Source organism: Rissa tridactyla, chromosome 2 (genome assembly GCF_028500815.1).
Source record: "Rissa tridactyla isolate bRisTri1 chromosome 2, bRisTri1.patW.cur.20221130, whole genome shotgun sequence".
Classification (NCBI taxonomy): Eukaryota; Metazoa; Chordata; class Aves; order Charadriiformes; family Laridae; genus Rissa; species Rissa tridactyla.
In genome coordinates, this window is record NC_071467.1 from 160409171 (window position 1) to 160429553 (window position 20383).

Consider the following 20383-nt stretch of genomic DNA (forward strand, 5'->3'; position numbering starts at 1 on the left):
GAGGTAAATTAGTAATCACCAGAGTGAAAAGACTGCAATTCAGTAATCACCGGAGTGAAAAAGACTGCTGTACATCCCCCCTTCCATCCCCAGAAAGCCCCCTGACCAGGCTGAAAGCACCCACTTGGTTACTGTTACAATGGCAACAAATGCAAACCTGAGCGTGATGTTATTTCCACATGCTCCTTGCTAGAGCAGAACTGTTCACCTTCTTTTCCTCTCCTTCACTGTTTTGCAGTTTTGTATAAGGATACAAAGGTTGAAATCAAATGAAATCAGATGACAGAACCTCCACAATGCAGAAGACTTGTCTCTTTCAATAGCTTGCTATTCAACCAAGACATTTGGTAATACATTCGTCAGGAAAATACAGACTCACTAAGTACCAAATGTTTTGTTAGACACTTCTGAAAGCAAAATGGAAAAAATTTAAACCCCGCCTATGAAAAGCACATTGAGGCTTATTAGTTTACTTTACTCACCAACACATATGCATTTACACAACCACTGTCCTATGGATTTCAACCACATCCACCATTTAAGCAGCCACAGAAGTCACAATTTGCGTCAGAGCTGCACGCTCCAGTTTTAGATTGACCATGACTTCTTACAGATGCGCTTTAGCAAAGAGGTCACAGTAGATTTTCAAGTCCTAAGCAACGCTCCCCTGCTTGGGACCTGCCCTGAGGAACCAAGAGAACATTTCCAGCCCTATACCGTTATGCATACAAAGTACAATCACATCAATATATTTCCACTTCTCCGCAATATACCAAGAAATAAGTATCCCCTCACTCATTTCAGCATGCAGTGAAAAAATAACCACTTTGATACACACCACGGGAAGAAGAGAATACTTCAACTGGTCACAAGGACCCAGGAGGAAACACTCGCTTCACAGAGGCAGGCATTTAGCTCTTGATTCTTCCCTCATACATTTCCCTATCCATGACCTTCTTCTGCAAGCCATCTAGACCCAGTGAATAAACGCCTTACCCTGCCAGGAGACACAGAACCAGAGAGCAGGAGAAGTCTTCTACAAAACAGGCTTTGCTAATTTATCCAACAACTCTCTCCGCCTGTGCACAGTCATGATACCCTGATGATTGTCTTAAACATCCATCCTCTCCCAGTTGGCTCCTCCAAGCAGGATTTTGAAACTTAAGCAAAGCCAAACCATTTTTTTTTTTCTCTCCTCTCCTTTTCCCGCCCCCCCTCCCCGAACAGAGACAAGCTGTTCCTGAATACAGAAGATGCAAAGGGTATGCCTTTCAAATCCAAAGTATTAATATCTTTCTCTGCCCTGATACAAGCTGCGTGAGAAAAAGATAATATATACTTTTAACTCAACAGCCCTAAAGCTCTGCTAATGCAAGCGGAGCTAGCAGGTTTGAACTGTTAGATCGAAACAGCTTAAATAAAAAAAAAAAAACAGAACTGCATTGTCCAGACTATAATATCAGTGAGCTCATAAGAATAATTTTCATCTATGCAATAAATACAGTAAAATTGAGTCCAGTCACCACTAAGTTGCTATTTAGACAGTAAAGTTAAAATCCATTTCTATTTATTTATTCAAATGCATAGAAAAACACTAATTCCCATTAAAAAAATCTATGATTTAAACATATCAAGAAGAATTGTTTCATAATACATTTCCTCAATTACTGGTAATTGAGACTAGGCTTGAAGGGTCTACTGTGTTTCTCCCCTTCATTTCTGAAAAGCAATGCAGCTGCCAAAAGTAAGTTTCCAAAATACCTCAAACAATTCTCTTTCCCAAAAACACATGTAGCGAGAAACCTCCAGAATGAACAGAAGACATTTCCTCTGCCTTGGCAATATAGGAGCTTTCACAGCAAATAAATGATAACAGCTTGAGGTATTTTACAAGCATTCATTCACATCCACAACATCCTAGTGATACATGGAGTTTATGTCTGTGCGCATTGGTATACTTAGGAATCCAGAGATACTTTAACTTGACAAACACAAATCATTCAAGGTGGCAGCATCTCCTACATCAGGAAATTACAATCCATTTTGGAGGTGACACGGGTAACCAGGAAAAAAAAAAAATCATCTTAGAAAATGCCCCAATCAGCATCAGCTCAGAAGAGACCAAGACTGAAAGGCACAGTGTTCTGAGAATTTCTAACCAAATATTATGCCTTTCAGTCTCTCTCTTGTTGCTCTGTTTTGACTGTCATATATTTATTGCCCGATAGTTTGCAGACTTTGGCAAATCCTTGGAACTGAGTATGCAGACCCACATGCCAGAAATGCCAAGAGTAAAATACTCCTCTCTAATTTCCATGAATTCCAGTACAGAAGTCTCAGTTCCTTGCACAAGTAGTAAATCATTCCTTTTTTTTTTTTTTTTTTTTTAAGAGAACTATAAAAGTTAAGTATTAGTTACTTAGTAAATGTCTCTGAAAGTCAATCAATTACAAAGCTGAAAAAAAACCTCCAGGAGCCTACCTGCCAAATTTGAGCTTCAGTAATCACTGTGCCATACTGCTTTCCATGTCACACCAGCTTCTTGTAGCATCCTTACAACACCAGCATGGCATTCAATTCATACTTCAAACCCAGTAACATTTACATTGATTTAATAATTGGCCCAACAATGATACAACTCCGTTCTCCCAGACAGCCTGGGAGAGCTTGTCATTAGTAACCTGCGCAGCTCTAACAATGTCCCAAAGTGTTAACCTTCAATATTTTTAATGGGAAAAAAAAAAGCCAACCATGTTTCACAATATTTTGGCTTAAAGAGCAAAAGTAGCTACAGGCTCTATGACCAGCCACTGCTTAAACACTGACATCTGCTTGGATTAACCTCAACAGTTTAGTAAACACACCGTATGACTAGATATTTCATGACTGTGCCAAACTCATGTTTGTCAGAGGTCAAACAGAGGATCAGATTAGCCTCAAGATCTTTGAAATAGGAGTAAGAATTATTTGAGAAAACCTTAAAGTCTGCTTGTAGTTTTTCCAAGAAGAGCTTTTCTTCTAAAAAAAAAAAAGAAAACAAAAAAAACAACCTGAAGACAGAGCTACAACTCATACTACTCAGATTTCCTGCAAAACTGCCTGTGTATTTTGGATCTATATTAAGGGAAGAATGCATATGATCTTCATTTTTAAGATGAAAATCATTAAACTAATTTTATCTTAATACAGAGTATTAGGATAATTTGCTGCATGACCTCCTACAGATGCTTTTAATTTTCATTTTGTTATTTATCTGGGGGGGGAAAGCACCAAGAAGATAAAGTAACACTACTTACAAAAGCAATTTTGTTCTTTTAATAGCCTTAACTCTTTATATATTTCTTGGCCTCCAAGATGTTATGGCTACCACCACTTCTCTTCCAAAGCAAGCATCAGCATGAACAGGCTTTCCTATTTTCTTGTTGAATCGCTATCAAACAGCAGCATTAACAGTATGATGAACAGAGGCCAGATTAGGAAGAAGTAGTACTCCAATAATACACTTATCACACAGATATGCCATTCACAGTAACTTCTGCACTTTCATGTGAAATTTTTTTTCCAGGCATCCTTTACATTGCAGCCAGTCTTAAGGGAGAATCACAGTTAATAAACTAGCAAGATGAAAAAGGGACACCTTAGGCAGCTTTTGTTACAGACCCCAACACACATCACTAAGAGCAACATCCATTGAACATACACTCATAACAAAAGCCAGAGATATTCCCAAATAAAAGCTTAGTGCTTCATGTGCTCCAAAATCTAAGCGCCAACCCAATTTAACTCCTTATAAAAAACCCTCTCCTACTGTATTGTTTTAGCACTAAGTTGGATCTACCTGCCAGTTTGGTTTTAATTAAACAAAACCATTAACTTTTGACCTTACAGAAGGAATGGGTCATTGTACCTTATGAATTAAGTGGCTATTTTTGACACAATATAGGCAGGTAACTAGTGTGAAGACAGGTTGGGCCTACAGGGAACCTACCTCATGACATTCAGCAAGGACAAATGTTAAGTCCTGCATCTGGGACAGACAAACTCCCTGGCCACTGACACAGCCTGGGGAACAGCTCTGGGAGGTCTAGCTAAATAGGAGCCAGCAGCACACCCTTGCAGCAACAACAGCTGACAGCATACAGGCTTATCAAGGGGAGCACAGACAGCTGATGGAGGGATGCAAGTACACCACCCCACACAGCACTCATAAGACCACAGGCAGAGTACTGTACCCAGTTTGGGATTTGCCAGTATAAGACAACATACATCAGTAAACTGAAGCAAATTCAGTGGAAGGCCACCGAGGTGGTCGCGGGCAGGAACGCTTGCCCTACAAGGAGAAGCTGAGGGTGCCAGGCTTCTTCAGCCTGCAGAAGAGACAGCCCGGGGGGGACCTAATAGCAGCCTGCTACTACCTACAGGGATGTTATCAAGAAAACAGAACCAGTGTATTTAGTGAGGTGCAAGGTGGGAGAATGAAAGACTTAAAAAAGACAAATATAACTCCAGTCACAGTAACCCGCATTCACAGAAATACACTGTGGGCCACAGGCTGTCCTCTTGCATAAGATCACTGTTCCTATTCATTTTAATGAGATGACACACTAAGATCTATTTTTAATTAGCCTCTGTAAGTCACTTCTAAATGCAACTTTAAAAGCTCTGAGAGCCAACAGTCTAGTCATTTCAGCACAGCTATACCAATCCATGTCATACCACCTAAAAAATCCTCCTGGAAAGAATACAAAATTTTGATCAACACTTCACAGATAAATAATCTTAAAATACCAATAACATTCATTACACTTTATAGATAAAGAAAGGCACATAGATAAGACTAGTTGCATGAATTGCTGAAGCCCTAAGAAACTAGGCTATGAGTATACTAAGTTTAAAATTCATAAAATGCTTTAGGAAAAAAATTAAAATTCATCTTTTTTATGTCTTTAGGTTCCCACCCCTCACTATTTTACCACTGCAGATGATTCACTTATATCCCGATTTGTATCTCAGTTTTTGGACTTTAAACAGAGATGTTTAAATATTGCATACTATCTTTTTTAAATCTATGGACAATATATTGAAACGCCTCCTCTAGGAATACAACTTTGCTTATCAAGCTTTTCGGAATTTCTCAGCTGCAGTAAAAAAGCTTTTCTTAGCAGGTTGCCACACCAGAGTGAATGCAAACACTTTAGCATTTTTATAATAAAAATGTGAAGTTCCTTCTTACCTACCTCCATTTTCAAATACACCCTTAAAGAAATTTTAAAGTATCTTCTGCAGTAACATCTTTCACTTCTTTGTCAACAACATACTAGGTTTCTTCCTTACTGATAAAGGATATCTTTCTTACCAAATACTCTCAGTCCTTGGAGAGGTGGAGTATTTCACAAGGGCTCTCATTTAAGGACACAATTTTAATGGAAAAAGCAGCTACAAGTTTTGGAAAGAAAAAGTTTCGTAAGAGTTAGGATCCCATGTTAACAAACAACAGAAAAAACACACCAGTTTTAGTTACAACAAACTGCATCAAGAAAAGTAACACAATAGTCCAGGCTGATTAGAGGAAGCAAGTACACTTGGATTAGAAACATGAGCTTACCAAAATCCTAGTGCTCAATACTGAGTAAATAAGTTCTACAGAGTAGACAGTTTCATGCTGCTGCAGTGTTCTCATTCCCCCCAAAAAAGCTACTGGTTTCTCAAAGCACAATTACATGCACAGAATTTTCTTGTCTATCCCCCTAAAAACGTTGCACCACACGGCTGCCTAGCTGGATATTACTTTAAGCCATCTGGCACATAAATACATGCCATGCCATTCATGGAGTCCTAAAAATACCTTCTTCCTTTTCATTGCTAATAAATACTTTATTCCAATTGAAACAGCAAGATTATTTTTTCATTAGCAAAATCAGCTCTCAAGGCAGCCAGAATGTTGATGTACTGTCTCTACAAAGAAAAATGCATGCATTTTGTAATACAGCCCTTCCTTCTTCACATATAGTTTAGAAAACAGCAAGATTGAAAAAAAAAAAAAAAACACCCCACACTGAGAACTTCTTTTTCAACTCATGTCTCTCACATTAGAGAGACATGTATCTAAACACTAGTTTAACAACCCTCCAGCACTATATACAGTTGCAAAATGTAAGAGAGCTTACAAGGTCAGCTACACACAAGTAAGCTGCTTAATACCTTTTCTAAATGTTTAAAATCTACTTAGCTGTTCCTTGCATTTTACGTCTGCAAAGCTCACCAAAATAACAGTAAAAATACAGATGCATGCAAAATAATTAGATAAAACACACTTCTACATGTACAGCCGAACAGAAGAACCCTCACCTTTTTCCAGAAGAGTCGGCACTAAAGAGGCAGTGCAAGGTTACATCGTGAAAACACATTTACTGCAGTAGCAGTCAAATCCAGTTGGTGTCTTCATTCTCAGTGAACAATAAAATGCTGAGCCTGAAACTTAACACTTTGTTGCTGAGTGCTGCTTGCAAGTCCTACCTGGGAACAGGGTAATAAACATGAGCTTCTCTACGACAACAAGCTAATTTGGATGGGTCTTAGGACATGAATGCTGCAAGGTTATTTCTCATTTGACTGCATACAATGCCCCAAGAGCACCAATCTATTTTTCTGCGTTTGGGATTTTTTTTTTTTCGTATCCCTCTCTTTTTTCCTTTTCTTCAGCTGATGCATGATCCATATGGATCCACGGATCTGGCAGCATAAACAAGACCGGTCATTTTACTCCCACTCACTAGAGAAGCATAACCAAGCAATGTATTTCTAAAGCATTCTTCGTCATAATATCAATGGGTTAGACGACAGCAATGCTAGAGATAACTATCATTAAGTTGTATACAAATTTCAATTCTAAAAACTACTTTACTCCCCATTTTCCAAATCACTAGTAATTTTTTAAAATTTCCACATTTTGCCTGAAATTTTCTAGGTATGCTTTCTGTTCATCTTAAAAAGTTTTCATCAAAAGTGCTTTGGGCTTTTTTCCAGTCTTTTACAAGCAAAGTGAAAACACATTTTCCAATTCAAAATAATAATAATTATTCAGACTTCATTTGTACAGCCCTCCTGCCAAAAAAGCTGGCAGCAAACTTGGCAACAAAACAGACCTCACCGAAGTACTTTTGAGTGGGACAGTGAAAACTGGGGTTGACCGGTGTCAATTTTAAACTGCCGACTACTGACCACGGACATTGCATTTTGCATAAGTTTTTTCTGCAAAACCCAATTTTGCAGTTAGCTCCAGGCAGACATCCACCATCCTCTTGTGCAGAACTCAGTACTGAAATCAACAGCTGTATACAAAAAAAAAATACACAAAAGACATTTGCAAACTCAGACTAGAAATTTCAAAAGACTATACCTGAACATGTTTAAAATGCAAAACTGCTGCAATTAAGTTATTACCAGTACTACAGAATTGGAACCTGTCTTAATGAGAATGATTACATTGCATCTTATCCTACAGCATCAAATTACAGAATTCATAGACCACCAAGCTTACTCTCCACAAATCATACAAGTCTACTTCATTTCTCTTTTTTCTGCAGGATTTTCCTTTCCAATATGCAGAAACTTACATAAAAATACATTAGAAGTACCATGGTTGGATCCCTGACATGTTACACTCACAGTCAGATGTCACAGTAAGACAGCACTAGCTGCCAGCTACTTGCTGAAGCACTGCAATCTGCCCTTGCAGATTAGTTTTATTAGCCTCTATGGAGCCTGAGAAACTGATATGAGCACACACTGACAATATTTGTTTAAAAAAAAAAAAAAAAAAGAGATGAAACGTAGCACCAGAACTGTGAGTGAGGTTAAAACAAGTTACAGTTTAAATCCCCAAACTGCCTCTGATAGGAAAGTATTTAACTCATTCTAAACTGCTCGGAGTTCTTAACTCCCATTACATTTCTCCACACTATTAAGGTATGGCACGATCTTAAAGATTTCCGCAATACATCGTGTCCTAACTGAATTTACCTGGGTGGATGGCCATTGTTAAAAAAAGTAGAACTGAAAGAAATTCTAAAAGCAGGCACTGAATTGAATTCAATGACCATTTCCATTTCTCATGGCCAGAAACAAAGGTCACTTGGAGTTTTTCAAGCCAAGCTTTAGGAGGGAGTCCACAGTATCCATGCCATTTGGAACAGCAGAGGCATGGGACTTTCTGAGGAAGAATTCCTCATGGGGAAAAATGAAAGACGAAAAAACACTGCAATCTTCTTGCTTCTCAACAAAAGTTTAAAGTAATTTCAGTGCATAGGTTTCACTCATTTTCTCACTAATGTCTCCAGCCATTAATATAAGAGAGGAATCCTAAGGATATACACCTACTACATGTTCTCACTTCAACTCACTGACTGAACCAGAACACCTATATAGTTATCAGATTGACCTGTGGGACATTTTGGTTGAGCTATTTGCTTTGCTATGGATTTTGATGAGATCCTCAGCAACTCACTGTCTCAGCTCCCACCTATAAAAACTGAATGATGCATTAAGGCAAATACATCAAAGGTTCTGAGGCCACAATAACCAGAGAGGATACAAATATCAAGCAGAACTCTGGTTTAGAGCAGCAATAACTCATTCCTTCTGTTCTCCTAGCAAGCCTATTTCTAAATTTTACTAGCATCATATAGGAAACAGTCTCTCTTTTTCCTTTCCTTAACACAATACAGTAATACTAACAGAGAGATACCGTTGCTGGTACAACCATACCTACAGATGGAATCAATGAAAACACTTTTCACTCACACATCTAAACTAAGCTATCAATTTAATATAAGATTATCTTGCTAAACATTGTATTTGATAATACAATGTGTAATAATGGACTGTTCCAAATATGTAAGTAACAGACCTTTTATTAGCGTGCTTCCAAAAAAGAATATTTTTGTGGACATTAACTGTTGGATTAGAATGATAAATCACTAGCATAAAAAGATTTTACACTGTCTGTTAGGAGAGCAAGCTTCTGCAAGCTGAGCCAAAAATTAATTTCCTTTGTCTTTCATTCCCTTCTACATGATCTTAGAGACTCCACTCTTTCCTTCTTCAAAGAAATCCCTTTGAGGAAAGAGTTGTGGACCACTCCTTTTCCATCCCCTGTTGGTCTGTTTTACTTATCTATTGCCAATGTTTCTAATGGGAAAACGTACTCAGAATTTTGATGTTGAAATCAAGGATGTTGCAACAGAACAAACAGCAGATCAAAAATACGTTTTCCCACTTCACTAGAAGCCATGCTTTCCAACACACTGCTAGCACAGAAGGTTAGCATGCAATCCGAAACTTAGTCTTCTCTTGCTTCACAAGTGATGAGTCTCAGTGTCTGCTGACATAAGAGATAAGAGATTCATGTTAACTAACAAAATTAAGGTATTCCAGGAAACAGAAAACTAAAGAAAGCACTTCCAGAAAACAAATTCACTGACAAATACAAGAGGTATCAACAGAGACAGTGACATAATTTACTCCTGATGTTACACTTCAGGAATTAGCAAAATAGTCAATATACCTATGAAGATTGATTCATAAGGAGTTGTTTATCAAAACAGGACAGTTTCATGCTTCCTGGAAAAGGACCTCTATTTTAACTAAGGCCACCTCCAAGGTTTAAAGCATCTAATTTAATCCTTGTCTGCACGATAAAATCTGTGTCATTTAGCCAAGCAATATTTGAATGGTTTTACATAAACTAAAAAGACGACCTCTATGAACATGCTCCTAAGATTTATTAAGTATTTGTTTAAATCAGTTTGGCACACAGCAATCATTTACTGAGGTACCTTCTTTTTAGCATGCCTCTGCAAGTTTATTAGCTTAACCTGTCAATTTAAAATTCAACTATGAGACACAGCACCATTCAAGAAGTTGAAGTCAGGAACGACAAAAGGTTATTGCAGGTAAGCAGTTACCACCCATCAGCCGCTCTGCAATGTTACTTCACACTCCTTCCCTCTTGCACAGCAAGAGAAATGATTTTAGTCAAGGTAGCTTGCTCCATGGCAAGAGGGGTTAGAGCATGCACACAAACAGTGACTACCTCAGCTGACAAGGTATAACTTATCAGTCATGGTAAACCTTCAGTCTCAGAAATGCAGAACTCACAATGCCACTGCTGCCACAAAAGAGAAAACCACAACAGCTCACCTGTCCCACATTGACCTTAAAGCCAGCAAAGACATCAAAATACCTACCTGTGAGCAGTATGGGGTAGTGGGGTCTGGACTTCTCCCTAGCCTGCACACTTATTTCTTGCTCATACTACAAAGCATAACGCAGGCAGTATGGAGTCCTGAGGTTCCCTGCATTAGGGGTTTCTAACTAGTGTAAACAGTGGAAAAACTGATTCACCCCTGTTGATTCCAGTTTCAAACATGCAAAGTATCTGGCTGCCAAAACCCTAGAATGCACAAAAAAGGGCTGAGATACAACAACATTAGAGTGTCACTCTTACAGAGACTTCAATCCACGCTCTACATTTTGGTAACACAATCAGTTTTTTAACCTACAGACAGCATATTTTCACATCTAGGTGAAGGAGATCATACAACAAAATATCTGAAACTTAGTATACTTGAAGTAAACTTCAGATTGAAACAGTATCATCAGCTTCCCAATTTCCCCGCTTTGTGTTGCAGTATATTTCTACGTTTTATAGAGTTTTCAAAATAAAGTATTTACAGTAATTATTACACAATGCTGACTCACATGAGAAACATGCTAGAGCACAGCTGAAGGATGTGGTGGATACTATTAACTCTTACACAAAATGAGCTGAACAAATTCATTTACTCACACTGCTAAACACTGGTTTAACAGCCGAGGCCTTTGTACTGACAGTACTTTAACACAGTAGCTGCAACAGCAGATGCATTAATCTCCATAAGCCACCATATGTTTTGAAAAGAAACCTTAGATAAGAATCAAGGCAGTTTATCTACCTCCCACACTCTAACAGGGATTGAAACACACTTCAACTCTGTATTATTTTTTGAGAAAAAGAATTCTACACTTCAAATACACAAGCGTACTTTTGCTCTTCAACACCAATTAACAGAGCTGTATTGCAGCACCTCTCCAAAATGAACGGTACTAAAGAAAATTACTTGATTTTTAGGGATACCTGTAACTGTAGTGTTGCCTAGCCCAACAGATGGAACTGTTTAGGAAGTCAATAAACTGAACTGTCACAGAGAGGAATGATTGTATTTTTTCAAAATTTTACCTTTTCTCTTCAGCTGGAAGCCTCCCCTTGCTTCTCTGCTTCAGTAACCAACACTCAGCTGCCACACTGCCAAACTCCACCTGCCAGCTTCTCAGACCACAACCTTTTTACAATACCTTCCATGTAACTAAAGAAAGAATGATCCTCCTTCTGTTCTTTTCATCCCTACAGTACCCTATTATTTCTTGTTGGAAGATTTGAAATCCCCAATTTTACTGTCTGCTCAGGTATTTCTAATCTCATCCATTTGACCCACAGTTTGCCCTGCTCCACACACATGCCCTATAACTACCATTAAAGTTTTTGTTTCTCTAGCATTTATTATCAGAAAGCATGTTTTATGTAGATAAATTTTCAAAATGCTAATAATTCATCTTTATTTCCCTTGCCATGCTGTTTCAGGGCTTTCTTCCTCCTAAAAAGCTTGAATCACACCTACTGTTATCATCACTATGAAAATGATGAACAGATTCACCCATTCTCATAAACTACCATCACACAGCAGCTTATCAAGAATTCTTTCCAGTTTTACTCCTATGCATAATGGAGTATCAATTTGCATCCTCTGAGACAAAGTGATTAGCTATCAGAAGACAGGCAACAGGCTCTGAAATCTGCAGTCAAAATCTCTTAAACCAGAACATGTCACATTGCCTGCTGGCTTCCTCATCTGAGGCTGAGAGATGAAGGCTCATTAGAGCTGCAGCATTACTTTCCTTCCCTACTGCAGAAGGGCTCCTAAAACTCTGCAGGAGCTTATCTTACCCAGAGATGAGGAAAAGCTTATGCAGAAGGCATGCAGTTCTTCAGAGACAGTTATACTGGGGGAGGCCAATTGCTTTTAATCAAAAGCTTCTTATCTGGAACCACCTGGACCTTTATGCTGTTCTAAAATGAGGTTATGAATCACAGCTGGACTACTTCACATATGCAGAGGTTCTCTACAGGGTAGCAGGGCAGAAATATACTGTCAGGGAAAGGCTGGTACCATCCTTTCCTGGGCACAGCCTGCACCTGGATCAGCTTAAGCTAATCAGAGATGTCTGGGAGAAGTATCCTACTAAGATGAGATCCATACAAAAGAAAAAAAAAAAAAAAGCAGATGCTAGATCAGAAAGTATTCAGGAATATTTAATGTCACTTACAGACTATTCTTTCTAAGTAAGGACAAAGTGGATTTGATCTTATGTTGAATTACATTTTCCAGAAAAATTTAAGAAAAGGCATATTGGCAGAGTGCTGATGATCCTGCCCACCTGCATAATTACTGTACTGGCATTAAGAGATTTCACCATTCCTTCAAACAGAAAGCAATACTCCAAATACACTAGACCAAACTGATAAAGTACAGATTGTTTACAGAGCAGCAACAAAGTCAAGTCACAAGATATTTTTTTTTCTTTGGAAGAGTAGGGGCTACACTTTATATCTAGTTATACAATAAAATTCTGTCAGGTCTGCTCCAGCTCCCCTGCAACTGATATTGAAAAGAAGTCAGGACCCAGTTTGGCAGAGATGCTGTACTAGAGGACATTAGTGTTTTCATTAGTCTCAACAGCAGTCTTAAGGCTGACACCTATGAAGAAGCGAATGAAGATGAAACAGCTATCTGGAAAGGCAGCTACTGAATGCAATGTTTGCTTCCAGTGCCCTGCTAGAGCATAGAGGAGTCTGACATGCTAAACCCCCTGCTACCAGAAGCGCAGAGGTTCTGGTTCCTTGCTCAGCTAGATCTGTTTGCATGCAGACAAGGGACCAGAGAACCTTTCTTTTGCCTTACAAGTAACTTGGAGACAGTTAGTTTGCTATCAGCATCGTCTGTTGCAGCCTTCCTTACAAGCTTTAACACAAAACAAAAAACAAAACACATGGCAATGGGAACTGACTAGAAAGGCTGGAGACCAGCCACGTAGAATAACACGTATTTGCTAAGAGGAAAAGGGAGCCTCAATGTTGCAAAGTACATACTGAAAACCACATGAACAAAAAACAAAACAAAAAAAAAGGGAAATGGTTTAAAAATAAGTTTCCCAGTCATAAAGATAAGAAAGCTTTAATACTGCACGAGGTCAAACAGCCCTCCAAAAAGCAACGCCTGCCCTGGCCCTGCAAATGAATCAATGAGAGGGGCAGCGCCAGCAAAGCTAACACGTACAGATCCCCACAGTTCGGGCTGACAGTTGCATAGTTTCAGTCTACCTGCAGGCGGGCGGCTGCTGCTGCTCCTTCCCATGCGTTTAAAGACTAAAAAAGAGATAATAATTACGTTGTCTTCCATCCTATGCACTACAACCCACGCCGGGCCCACGGTCAGGTTAAACTAAGGCGGCCGGACTCAGCCGGCGACCCAACCGAGCGCAGCCTCCCCGCTATCAGCTCACAGCGTTTATTTTACCCAGAAAGACGGGAAACCCTGAATCTGACCCCGGCCTCTGAGAAACGGGAATCGCTGCCCCCGGGACAGGCTCCGCCGCGTCCCTCAGGGCAGGCGGGAAAACGGCGGGGGCCGGTCTGATACCGCCGCTGGCCCCGTCCCCTCACAGCCCCCGGGGCTGCCCCTCACACCGCCACCGCCGCCGTCCCCGTCCCCTCACACCGCCTCAAACACCATCCCCTCAGCCGCCGGGGCTGCCCCTCACACCGCCGCCGGCCCCGTCCCTCACCCCCCGGAGCTGCTCCTCACACCGCCGCCGGTTTCCTCGCCGGGGCCCCCTCCCTTCACACCGCAGCCAGCACCACCCCTGTCGCTCACCGCCCCGGAGCCGCCGCCTCCCCCTCGCACTCACCGGGGCGGCGGCATGCCCACTCCGACCGCCCCGTGCCCTCAGCAGCAGCGGCGGCGGCGGCGCGCACCGCTCGCGCGCGGTGGTGCCCCACGTGACCGCTCGCGCCTCCTCCTCTCCCCTCCCTCCCCGGCCGGCGGCGTCACGTGAGGGGGACGGGGCGCGCCCGCCATGACAGGCGGGGGCAGGGTCGGCGTAAGAAGATGGCGAGACCTGCAAGGGGGAGAGTGGCGGGGCTGTGGGGCTCCTGTCTGGAGCTCCTGCCTGAGCGGTGCACGGCTATGAAGCTGTGAGGGGGATTCAGGACTGAAGGGCTGTAGATGTGCGGCCTTCAACCCCCTTCTCCCCTCAAAGTTGTTGTGCATCTGCTCATCCCACCAGGCTTGCAAGGAGTTCCCTTGCAGCCCTCTCTGAGGATAAAAGCCTTTTCCAGTCTTCCAAGGAGGCATCTGCTTTGAGCTTCGTGGTCTTAAGTGCCCACTGGAAGTACTTGCCCTTTGAAGGGCAGAAAAGAGTAGGTCAGGCTGACGGAGGATGTCTGCGCTAACTAGCACGTTCTCCTCACCGTGTAGTTTGCCTGGCTGGCTGGAATATGGAGGACTCATTTCTTCAGCAGGAAGGGGGAGAGAGCTGAGGGAAATCAACCACAACTACCCTAAAATCACCTGAGCTTGGTGATTAATGTGCATCTATAGCAACAAGAGTTGACATCCTCACAGGTGGAGAGGCATGTTGAATCCTCAGATCTCTCATATCCAGAGTAAGTGATCTTACCACTGGCTTAATGGACAAAAGGGTGATGGGGTAGCTTCACCACTGATCTGTCTTCATGTGGGACCCGACTCGGCAGGTGTCCTTTTGGGAGGAGGAGTGAAGCTGGAAGGAATTATAGGGTTTGTTAACCCTGGTGGCGTTTAAGAACGAGTGAAGTGTCAGATTTGCTCAGCATAGTCAGGACTAGGAGCTTTTTTGTGAATACACAGATAAAGAACTTGAGATGCCAAGTGACACTTTGAAGATGACAGATTTTATTTTAGTGAAGTGGAAATTAAACAGGGTTGACACACCTGAGTCCGTTCTTTGGCAGATACTGTCCCTGGTGTCCAGAGATTACGGCAAGGTGCTTTATCGTAACACAAATAGAGCAGAATACAGAACTTGTCAAAAAGCTGTAGCTACAGCATTAAAGTTCAAAGGCCAAAAAGGCAATATATAATCAGAAGGTGTAGTGAGAGAAAAAGGAGTGACAGTCCATGGAGGGGTTAGCAGACAGATGACAAGGAGGTAGCAGGGATCAAGGTGAAAGTCATGTGGGCAGTTAAATGAGATAGCCACATAGTCACCATCCCTATCAGACAGCTTTTCATAACACCAGTTTCATAATGGCTAATATGCAGCTTTGATCTTTCTCTTGTAATAATTTAGCCTGAGGACTGGAGGTGTGTGTTAAGCTTTTTTAGGTAAAAGCAACCTCAGCATGCACACTGTCTGCTTTCTGCAGAAGCGTTATCCTTGAAGTCCTTCTAATTTGGCCAATTCTTGCCTACCTTGTAATTCCAGGTATTTAATCTAGCCAAATAGCTATTTTAGTTCTTATCAAAAAGAGTTTCCCTGGTACTTGGATTATCATTTTATTAACAGAATTAATAAACTGCTACTTTTTAGTGTCATTTACTGTAAGGTCTTTGAGACATGTGTTTCATTTCTCAAAATCCCTGATAATGATAATCTGCCCAGCCCAATTGACCCACTTGCTCTGTGCTCACAGCAAAGGACAAGAACTTACAATAAGTGCTGGCAAGAAGTCGTAACCCAAAGTAATCCTCTGTCAATATGGGTTGTGGTCAGAATTTGGGATACATATGTACTCAAGCACTGATATTTCATTTATTAAATGTTTCTGTTGTTGACATGTCTTGGACACAGAAATGACAAAAGAGAAAGGGACACTCTGAGCTACAAAACATATTCATTAAGTCCTGTCTCATTTCTTAGATTGGCTCTTCTACTTTGTAAAAAAGGAGGTGAATATCCCCAAATCCAAACAAAATTATTCCAGATCATTCAGAACAAATTTCTCCAGCTAACGTGTAGAGCTTGTTGACCAGCTGTGATGGAGAATACTGGAGGAAACTCCAACTGTTCTTTCAATAGCTGGGATAACTAGCAATAGTTTCAGTGGTTTCCTTTTATAATAGTTTGCCTATCGGCTGTCCATCACTGAAGTCAGAGTCTGCACATCCCCTAAAAGAGGGGGGATGTAAGTGCTGGTCAGTTTATTTGGAATATTTGAGGAAGCAGGACGTTTATCTGGTTGCTCTTGCTCTTTTCCTTCCTACTGTTACTTTTGCTGCATTATCCCTTTAGAAAGAAGGTCAGATAACAACTCAGAATATGTACATGGGTTTATCTGCTCTGCTCTCTCTTCTCAAATACTTTTGAAATTCGGGGTCATGTTCATCAAATTTTACAGTGGGTTGAGATCTCAAAGAGATTATATTCTAAATAGCTTTGACAAAATAGATATCTGAATGGAAGAGAGAGACTGTTATCCACTACTGAGGAAAAGCCTGTAGGACAAGTTCGTCCCACATACCCTTAAATTAGGAGCACTCAGGAGCTGTTGTGGCTAGTCTATTGAAAACATCTGTTCTATGACTTGTAGTAGGTGAAAAGGCAAAAATGATGCTAGATACATTAGGATAGGAATAAAAAATAAGATGGGATACTGTTGTAAAACCCAAAGTGCTTGTACATCTTGAATATTGTGTGGAATTCTCTCTACAGCACCAAGAAAAGTACAGAGAAAAGCAATGAGCTCATCAGAGGTGTGGAATTGCTTTCTTAAAAAAAAAAAAAAAAAAAAGAGTTTTAATATTGTTGAATCTCTTGAATGGTTTAACTTGGAGAAGGACTATGACAAAATGTGATAAGGATGTAAAAATCTATTGTTAGAGAGAAGGTGAATTCTGTCTTTCTTATAGCACAAGATTTACGTGTCCTAAGAGAAATTTCCAGTAAATTTAAAAGGCAGTAAGTTTAAAAGAAACAAAAGAAAGTATGTTTTTTCTTGAGTTACAATTGTAAATTGCTGCAAGTTTATTATAGAGGCCAAAAGTGTAAATGTGCTCATGAGTGGATTAGAAATGGAAAAAATGTCCCTTAAACATAATGCTAATGCAGCTGCCAGCTCAGGAAATCTCCAAGTAGAGGGTGGATTCAGAGATCAGATTAAGACACCTAAATTTGTGTTTCAGTGTGTAGGTGTCTCCATGTGAACCAGATGTCTAAGCTCCCTTTATACATAGTAGAGAACTAATGTGGGATTTAGTTACATAAATGTGGGCATCAATTGCCATTTTAGGTATTGTGGCATTTTCTACCTGGCCTCCTGCTCCAAGAAGCAGCAGGTCTCCTAAAAAGCCTGTCATATCTGAAGTCTCACGTGGGAGTCTTTGGTATCTCAGACCATCGCAGTTGTCACTAAGCACCTATGTTTAGCAAGCTGAACCCTGCTAATAGTTGATAACAGCAAGCTATGCAGATCACCTTATATAAGGTGATTTTGAACAGCTGTATTTTGAACAGCTGAACAGCTCTCAGCTTCATTAACTGTATCGAGTAGTTTTCTATAGACTGTAGGAAGAAATTCTATTCAGATGAAGACACCTGCACGGGGACATTTCAGTCTAGGTGTCATAATTTATAGGTTTTGCCAGGCTGTACCAGAGGGCATATTGCTTATCTTTTTAATGCTATTTCCTTACGTTTCCTTAGCTAGTCACACCACCAAGCTGATTCGGCTGGGATTGATTTAGGGGAAGAATACAAGAGATTATGTATGAAAAACCTTCTTAAAATGCTCAGATTTATTGATAATGAGGATTGCGTGAAGGTTTAGATTCACAGTGCATTGTGTAATGGTGCATTGATATGTAGTGACGCTTTAAACACAGCTGGATGACTCCCTAAGCCTGGAAGATACCCGATGGCCAAGACTTCTGGGGCAACCACAGATAATACTGATGAAGCCACCAGAATGTCAAATTCTTAAGCCATTAGATCCGGTAACTGAAAGGGTTTGTTTTGGTTTTTTTTTTTTTTTTTTTCACAAAAGTAAATCAAAAGTAATTTGGTTGATGACAGGCTTTACACCCTTCTGTGAATCAAACCAGTCAGATCTTGTTAGAGTTGCAGAACTTGCCTAAGAAGAATTTGGGCTAAGATTCAGGCCAAAGAAATTTAAAAAAAAAAAAGATAACTAGAAAAGCTAAATGATAGTTAGATGAGTTTTGGAAAGTAGAATCGGTTTTTTCCTCAATCTCTCATGCTTCAAATTATTTACATTTTCTAGTTGGAAAGACAGAACTAGTAGCACTAATGCTGTCCTCTAGAGCTGACGAAATTTGTAACAAAAGAAGTCAGCAAGTTCTGACTTTGCTTTTTGGATATCTTAAAACAAGCTATGAAGGAGAGTTTATGGTTTTAAAACTGCATTGGTCACCAGTTCTGTTGCTGCAGCAGTGTTCCCATTTGATATTTATTAACAGAATGCCTTCATAGTACAATAAATAATAGAGACTCCCTCTTAGCATCACTGCTGTTAACAGAGCATCTGTATCTCTCAAATGTCCTGCTCTTCACGATGAGACAAAGACAAGAACAAACCTAGTGTGATATAATGAGCAGGCCCATCTCCCTTTTACCACACATGGGACACAGAGAAGATCTACCAACCAGCTAAATATGTGAATATTAACCCATGCTAATGAAGCAAGAAAGAAGTTGCGGGGTAGAATGATGAAAATATGTGAAGTGTCCCTAAAATCTGCACGAACGCGAGGAAGAAGCCAGTTGTGTGAGTGACAGTCAGTCACTTGGGAGAATTCACGTATCTAAGGATTTTGCCTTGTTTTGTCTCAGCAAGGAATTGCAGCACTGAGTATACATAGAAGAAAATTGTCATACTTTATTCAGTTCCCTTCAACATTTTTCTTCAATTTTTAGCTCTATCTGTGTTATTTTTCTGTACTTCTTAACACCTCTCTTCTGATACTTTCTGTAGAGTCTCTCAAGAACTGTGGAAAAGTTGTGTTTTAGCTTTGAAGTGTTGCTGAAAAAATTCCATCTGTTTTTGGTATTCAGAAGTTCTCACTCTTAAGATCTGGGACTGAGATGTTACATTTTCTGTCATTTCTTTTTATTGAAAAAAAACATTCCTTGGAATCTGTGGAGGGAGGTAGTTGGCTAAACGTTCTGTCCAGTGTTGCTCAACTGTGCTCCAATCACTTCACAGGCTTGGCGTCTGGGCCAGCCTGGGCTGATTTCTTTTCCACTTTGGACCGGTTTGCAAAGTTTTAAGAGTGAAAACAATCCCATAAAACCCAGAAATCTCATAACTGAATCAGCTTTTTCCCAATGAGTTGTCTTAGAACTCTACCAAGAGTTTCCGTCCATCTTTGTTTATACTCCCTGATAGGAGGAAGAAAAGTTTATTTGCAGAGGATGTCAGTCTCATTATCTTCTTTTTACAGATGTGAAAGTCAAAGCACAGAAAGATGAAGTTGTTTGTTTCAGGTCATCCAACAGAGCAGTGGCAGACAAAAAATAGAACCAAATCCTTCAGTGCTCACTCTGTTGCATCACTCAGTCTTCCTGTTTTGAGGAAAATGTCTGAAATGTAGCTTTCATGGGTAAGCATGTGAGAAAGATTCAGACTTCCTGAAGCACGGAAACCAAAACTTTTAGTTATGTCACATAAACAGAGGTTAGATACAATACAAACTGAGACAAAGACTCCACGCCTGAGCTGTGGCACTTGGGTTGTACGGGTATCTTTTTGGTAATTCTTTCTCATAGCAGGTATAATCTTCCAAGTATGTTTCATTAGAAGATACCTCAGCCTCTAGCCCCATACCTTTTGTACAACAGGATGCTGAGCCTTTATTTTACTTATTTATTTCATGCTACAGTTTAATTTTCTGCATTCTCAAGGATGGGATTTTCACTTTCCTAGCACTGAGAAAAGCATAAAAAGGAAGTATGTATAACAAGCAAAGAATGATTATCTGGTAATATTCAATAGTTTCATTTTAGTTCTATTTTCCCATTGTTTTTACAGAATTATGCTGATTCATACCAACTAGGGCAGTTTCTGCTTGTCTGTAGGAACTTTACTATCTGTTGTAATCACAGAATCACAGGGCTTATACCCCTTCTTTCACCCCCTCTCCAATTTGTCATTCATCTGCTGTTTCTATAACCCATCCTAAAAACATTTCACAACTTTACAGTTTTCATGAACAATCAGACAACTATTTAG

General features: G+C 40.2%; 1 protein-coding gene across 7 annotated transcripts in view; it reads right to left on the minus strand.

The window, feature by feature from the left end:
- Positions 1-14167, minus strand: part of GALNT11 (polypeptide N-acetylgalactosaminyltransferase 11) — a 54161-nt gene extending 39994 nt beyond the window's left edge. The window contains exons 1-2 of one of the 7 annotated variants that reach the window (XM_054193136.1): positions 6349-7331; positions 5357-5436 (exon numbers count right to left, since the gene is read on the minus strand). The gene's annotated coding sequence lies outside the window, so the exon portion shown is untranslated. The other 6 variants (XM_054193137.1, XM_054193141.1, XM_054193143.1 and 3 more) reach the window with 6 other exon arrangements.
- Between the last annotated feature and the right edge of the window lie 6216 nt (positions 14168-20383).